Raw genomic sequence first — 6,872 nt, 5'->3', positions numbered from 1 at the left:
TGGTCCATTATTTGCGTAGTCCAGCCAGCTTTTCTTCTGACAAACCTTTTTTCGTTTATTCTCTTAAAGGATATTATTTTAAAGTTAGTCTTACAAAATACAATTCCAAACCAACTCATGCAGTTATCGTCTTTTCACAGTATTGAGGAGTCATCCTTTTTGCCAGCCAGAGTGTTAATTGGCAAAAGTAAAAAATATATTATTTTAATTTTTTTAGTAAATATTCACAACTATATCTTTTATATAATAATATATTTTTTTAATAATAATATCTTTTATATAGACATGCTTTAATAGATCTAATAAATGATTAACGCGGCCCTACCAATAAGGGTATATTAATACTTAAATCTGGGTATTTTAAATTTCGAATGCGCATTTTTAAAAAACCGAACTTATCTATAGATCTCTTATATCTAGAATAATCTAGATCTACAACACCCAGACTTAGACTATGGTTCTAGATGAGATCTATTTAAAAGATATTTTTTAAAAAATAACTCAACAGATCTAATAAAGTCATGATTTCCACTCTATTTTCTCTAGATCTAGAATCTAGACCATACATGAGGTCAATATGAATGTTTATAGATCTAGTCTACGTCTAGAACTCTAGATCTATCGATCATGACTATGACTATAATTATAGTCTATAGACTGTATTATACTGTAACTGTATTACTAGTATTAGTGTATAGTGACGGTAATTATAGTCACTATAATCAATAGTGTATTTCCTGTAGATCTAGTACCTGTACTAATATTAGTAGATGTAGATCTATAATAATAATACTTTTTAATAGTAGAAAGTAGATTTATAATCTATCAATTCTATCTAATCTAGATCTAAATCTAGACTTCACTTTCACATCACATGATTATTGATACAGACAGTGAATGAAACAGATGCAGTGATTATATTATAGTTTATACTGACTTATAGCTCTACCAGTTGATTATCATCATCATCATCTCGAATAATAATCTAGACTAGTATGTCAATGTCTCTATTAAAATAATTAATATCATCAGCCATATCATTTTAAATATTAAAATAGTAGACATAGATTTCTATATTATAAATAGATAGATTAGATCTATAAAATATAATTTTACAAACTTTAGAAATGATTGATTTTATTTTTAATTGATCAGCCTTCTAGACTAGATCTAGCATCTCTAGCTAGACTCTAACCTGTAGTTTGTAGATCTTGGAATTGGATCGAAATTCACCTTCCTAAATTGTCTCTAAAGTCTGTAGCTGATTTGAGAGGCCCAACGAGGCAAGAGTCTATTACTATTAGTACTCTGTCTCTTGATCTATCTAGTAGGCCTACTTAGCTAGTGCATTAGCCTTAGCCATAGTGTAGTCAAATCTTGACAACTAGTCTTCTAGATCTAAGCTTCTAGAATAATTAGATCTAGATCCAGTTTAGATTTAGAATATAAAAGTATTTTACTAGCTAAAATACTAAATCTACTGATCTAAATTCTAGATAGATATACAATATATAGATCCAGTTTAGATTTGGAATATAAAAATATTTACTAGCTAAAATTCTAAATCTACTGATCTATACTTAATATTTTAGATATTATATGACATCTACAAAAATTATTATTAAGATATAATTATAGAATCTAGACTAGTTATTTATGTACATAAAATATATAAATAAAAGATAAAATTTATGCAGGCCTAGATCCCATAAATTTATAATTGATCCAGATCTATCAGTAAAAGTTACCTTCGATGGGAAGTTTTACCCAATCTAATCTATACAAGACAATTTATAATCTATGCCTCGCCTACACCCCATACATTAAATAATAGTTCCCATTCCATGCCATGCCCAGACCCATGAGTTCATGAAATAATAAATGATGTAGTGTCAAGTTGGATCTATCCCCTGAAATTCAGCACTTTAATATAAAACTCTCATATCTAGTTAATTATTTGCTATGACACTCTGATCAACTTGGACTTGTGTGATACATATATGTTTCTTATCAGATTTAATGAATGAAGTTTTGGTGCATTTTAAGGCTACAAAAGTATCATCAGGTGCATTCTAACCATTGGTATTTTTCCTGGCAACATTTCTATTCTAGTCTGTGATAAATTATAAATTTAAAAAAATGTTTGTAATGTTTCAGTTATTAACAAGTAGAACCATGCCAACCAGTTCTGATGATGTACCAGAATGGCTCAAGGATCATACTTATACAATTTCTACTCTCTGGGCAGACATTAATAATATTGGCATCCATTAAATATTTATTGTAAGTACTATATACAATTTTTATTTTAGTTATCTAAAAGATGTTTTATGAAGTGTGATTTTCATGGTCAAGCAACATCCAAATATCGGGGATGGAATTTAACATTTTTCTCTAGTTTTTTTTTTATAACACTCTTAAGCAAATTCATCTTTCATGAATGCCTAATATACTTGGCTGTTGTGCAGGCCATTCCTTTACAATAAACTGTTAGATGAAATTAGGCAAAATTATGTCTGATAATTTGTATGTTTGATACAACAATGTATTCAATTTAATAATATTATTTTTTAATTTTAATGTTTTCAAAAGAAATTAGCCATTATGCCTAATTGTATAATTACAGTTATGTTTGGAAATGCAAGAAAAAGGCATGCATTCCTGACAAGTCAATGATTGGTTGCACCTCTTAAAGGTAAGGTACTGCAATTTTTCCCTATGCACTTTTCTCATAAGCTGAAGTACTTGTATTTTTGAAAAACTAGTTTTCCATGAAAATGTAAATCATAATATATGTTATAGTTGCTTTTAGATGAGTGCAATGTCCATCAAATTAACTGAATATCTGCCTTCACCTTTAGTAATAATTCATAACTATTAAGGTCAGGGCCATGTCTACACATTAACACAGTAGCTCCTTTTAGGTACAGACTATTTTTAGAATAGCAAAATTATATAATTATACTTAATAACATATATATGTTTAGCATGGTCAACACATATGTCACACATATTTTTATTTTTTTAAAATCCTTTTATTTATTTTTATAACTAGATAACTTTCTGTTATGAGAAAAGATGAGATTCTTGGACTCCTGCATAGCACCACCAGAAAGGAAAATCCCATCATGTTGCAAAATAAAAGTCTTGGACCAATTTTAATTTAAGATATATACATTATACTGTAAGCTCTATACATATTTATGTATATCCTGTCATTCAGCCAACAGGTTTGGATTTAGTATTTCTTTAAATCTGTTTGATATTGTACTTGAAAACTATTAATCTGAGCCCCATTAAAACAATAGGGAGTGCAGTGAATGAGTGGTAAAGCACTTGGCTTCTGAACTGAGGGTTCCTGGGTTCAATTAAGACTGGGATTTTCAATTTCAGAATTCAAAAGGCTAGGGATACATGGCAATAGTAAGGAATAAGTAAAGGCAGTTTGGGGATCCATGGCTGAATGGTTAAGTCATGGGTTTGAATCTCTGTGAAGACTCGGATTAAAAATTTTTAGATTTTGGGTGCCCCTGAGTCCACCTAACTCTAATGGGTAGCTGACTTTTGTTTTGGAAAGTAAAGATGGTTGGTTGTTGTGCTGGCCACATGATGCACTGGCCAAAGAATCAAATGACCTTAACATCATCTGCCCTATAGATTGTGACGTCTGAAATGGGATATTTTTTCAAAAGGTGGTTGGTTGTTGTGCTGGGTACATGACACCTTCCCTAACCATGGGGCACAGAAACTGATAAACTTTATATCATCTGCCCCATAGATTGCAAGATATGTAAGGGAAATTTTACTTTTTTAAAATTAAAATAAGAATCTATCAAAAGTAAACATAAAATATGGTGCATTCTCCTTAAAACTAAAACCTGGTGTGAAGGTTTAAAATGTTGGCAAAAAAAAGCAACATCATATATTCTTAATTCCCTTTGCAAAACTTACTGAGAAGAACATGCATGTTGTTCCCTCATAAGTTTCTTGACAGAGGAAATCTTGTTTATATTAGATTTGAATTAAGCAAATTAAGAAAAAAATTATAATCATTATTTCAAATGGTTGTATCTAAACCTTGTGAATTATTTTTCCTTTATAAGTATATTGAGATTAATGGATAATCATGAAATTGTTAAATAATTGCTGCTATCATTCCATTGACTAAAGAACCATAAATTTTTTTTTTTAATGAATTTCAAAATGATTTTTTTCAAGCATAGAGTTCACATAGATCTTGAGTGAATTTTTTTTTAATTTGACTAATGCTTCAATTTTATTGTATCATATTAGTTGTTAATTTTTATTACCCAGAATATTTAAAAAATGAGTACACTATTTTCATGTAATAATGTAACTTGGTATTCACACAATGCTCAAAATACACCATAATCTTTAGGCCATACAGATTTGTATAAATTAACTTGTTTAAATACATTGTAAATGTATATTGTTTGGATAAGAATAAAGTTTTTCTGTAGACAATTATTGTTCAAGATTTGTTGATGCTCCTGCTTAATCAATTATATATACAGGTCATTAGTTTTAACACGTCTGATATTAATGACAGTACAAGTTAGTGAATGAAAATTTGTCATTATTTTAGCTGCTTTAGTCCTACATCAATGTGAGGTACCAGTATTTTGATTGTGTCATATAACAATTTAAAGCAACATTTTGAAATGAATAGTCTGTAGAAATGACAGTAAATACATTTAAGTGATGGGCTGTGATCTGCTTGAATTGGGAGCTGATCATGTATTGAATTTGTGTTTTTGATCTTTACTTCAAGTAAATGTTAATGAGCAATTGATTTTTAATGAATAAATAATTTAATAATAAATACAAAAGAACCATAAACATCTACTTTAGTTTAATAATTTTTTTTCATCAGAACAGAATTTCCAACTTTGCATTCTTAAAATAAAATATAATTTATTTACAGTAGAGTCAGAACACAAAATCATAGTTTTAAAATATTAAGTAAATTAAGCTAAGCTTATAAACATTTGTATATAGACTATACACAATTTAATTATTATTTTTCATCAAATTGCAGGAACTACTACATGTACTTATGCCTATTTGACAAAAAAAAAACATAGTCAATGAAATAGTAATACTAGTAAATGAGATTAAAGTAAAGTAAATATCATCAATGCTATTGAAGCCACACTTGTTTTTTTTTTTTTTTTTATCTTGTTTGGTGGACTGCAATTAAAGTTGCTATTAATTTCACTGATCGTCTTAGCTGAAATGCCAGTGTCGTCTCTTTGAATCCTAAGCTTATTTTCTTGGTAACTGGAAGTCCAGATATTTGGAGTTTCATTTTAAGCACCTATACTTTCCGAAATGGCATTCCGATAGGCTAAACCATTTGCCTAACATGTCATATGCACGTAAAGAGGTACCACAGAAATGCTTAGGCGCCAACTTACTTTAACTGACATAGAATAAGAGAGGACCTGGTTGCATACAGCTTCAGAACGAGACAGCAGGAGGTCACTTACAAAGGTGTGATATACATCAATGAAAATTAATTGCCGAGGGTAGATGGCAAAAAAAAAAAAAAAAACTGATTCTACCACAGGTGGACAATGGTTATGCCTATGCTCAGTGTGGCATAATATGTAGGTCACAGCTGGGGCTGAGTAGCCTCTGGAAACAGCATTCCTCATAAGTCTTAGGAATCAAAGACAAGCCTATCATTTTTGTAGCATAGTTTGTAGCTTCTGTAAATGCATGAAATGCCGACACAAGTCCTCTGTGAGTTTGATGGATTATAAACATCTTACTTCTTTGCCTTATATTAAATGGTCCTTCTCTCTGTTCTTCTAGGTACTTGCATTTATCTAAATATCATTGATATATCGTAACATGTCATCAAAATAAAAGCTAGAATCTCTGCAACTCGTTTACAAGTCAGAAGTCATCAATAACACTTGCCATTTAAAAAATAACAATTTAGATTAGTCAAATCAGTGACTGATTATTCGATTCATTTAGGCCTATAAATTTTTTATTTGAATATATAATGATCCTTTACACTTTGTGACTTTACTAGTATACTTTGGAGTAGACTTGTTGAGCTAAAGTCGGAAGTACACATTGAGTTTTACTGTGATCTACTAGATCTAGATGTAGATCTATATATATTATATTTATTATATAGAAGTAGAGAGAGTATCTCATCAATAGTATCTGCCATATCGTGATCAGTAGGCGGCTGCAGGTTTATAGATCTATTCCATGACAAAAACCCTGGCTAGATTTAGATCTACTGGTCTAGACATCTAGATCTAACTAGAATTAAACTAGAAAACTGAATTAGAGAAGTAGCTTTCTGGATCTAGAACCAGAATCTATATTATTAATATTAGATCTAGTTGCGTCGAACGCTTAATTTTTGGTTGTTGTTTTTAATAAATGCACATAAAATACATTGTATTTTGGCAATAAAAATACCCAGTTGGTAGTCCAGTAATTCTAATAATTAATTAATGAATGACTATCAGTATTTGTTTTAGATCTATCAGATTCATATGACTATGACTTATTATTTATACTTATTTTGTATCATTCGTCCAAGAAAATCTAGCTCTAGATCTATTTCATTTTAGATTAGGCTATAGTTGTTGTTTTTTTTTGTCATTTTATTTAGGCTACAATATTACCGAGATGAACTTTTTCTTTGTTTCCCACGAGACGTGTATGCCTATAGCCTAGTCCTTTCGATAATAATAATTAAAAAAAAACGATTAGAAATGCGTAGCTTGGAGTGTCAAAACTGTATTAGGCCTCCTATTTTTATTTTTATTTCGTGCAATTTAGTATATCGTAACAAATACGCATTTAGAGGAACGGTAGACAGG

General features: G+C 29.9%; 1 long non-coding RNA gene across 1 annotated transcript; it reads left to right on the top strand.

The window, feature by feature from the left end:
- The first annotated feature begins 1,000 nt into the window (after window positions 1-1,000).
- LOC129923516 (uncharacterized) lies at window positions 1,001-4,184 on the top strand. The gene is made up of 3 exons (XR_008775482.1): window positions 1,001-2,283; window positions 2,627-2,695; window positions 3,056-4,184. It is a non-coding gene; the product is annotated as an uncharacterized LOC129923516 (long non-coding RNA).
- Window positions 4,185-6,872: the final 2,688 nt, after the last annotated feature.

This window comes from Biomphalaria glabrata, chromosome 16, assembly GCF_947242115.1.
Source record: "Biomphalaria glabrata chromosome 16, xgBioGlab47.1, whole genome shotgun sequence".
NCBI classification, from domain to species: domain Eukaryota; kingdom Metazoa; phylum Mollusca; class Gastropoda; family Planorbidae; genus Biomphalaria; species Biomphalaria glabrata.
This window is presented reverse-complemented; position numbering and strand designations above follow the sequence as displayed.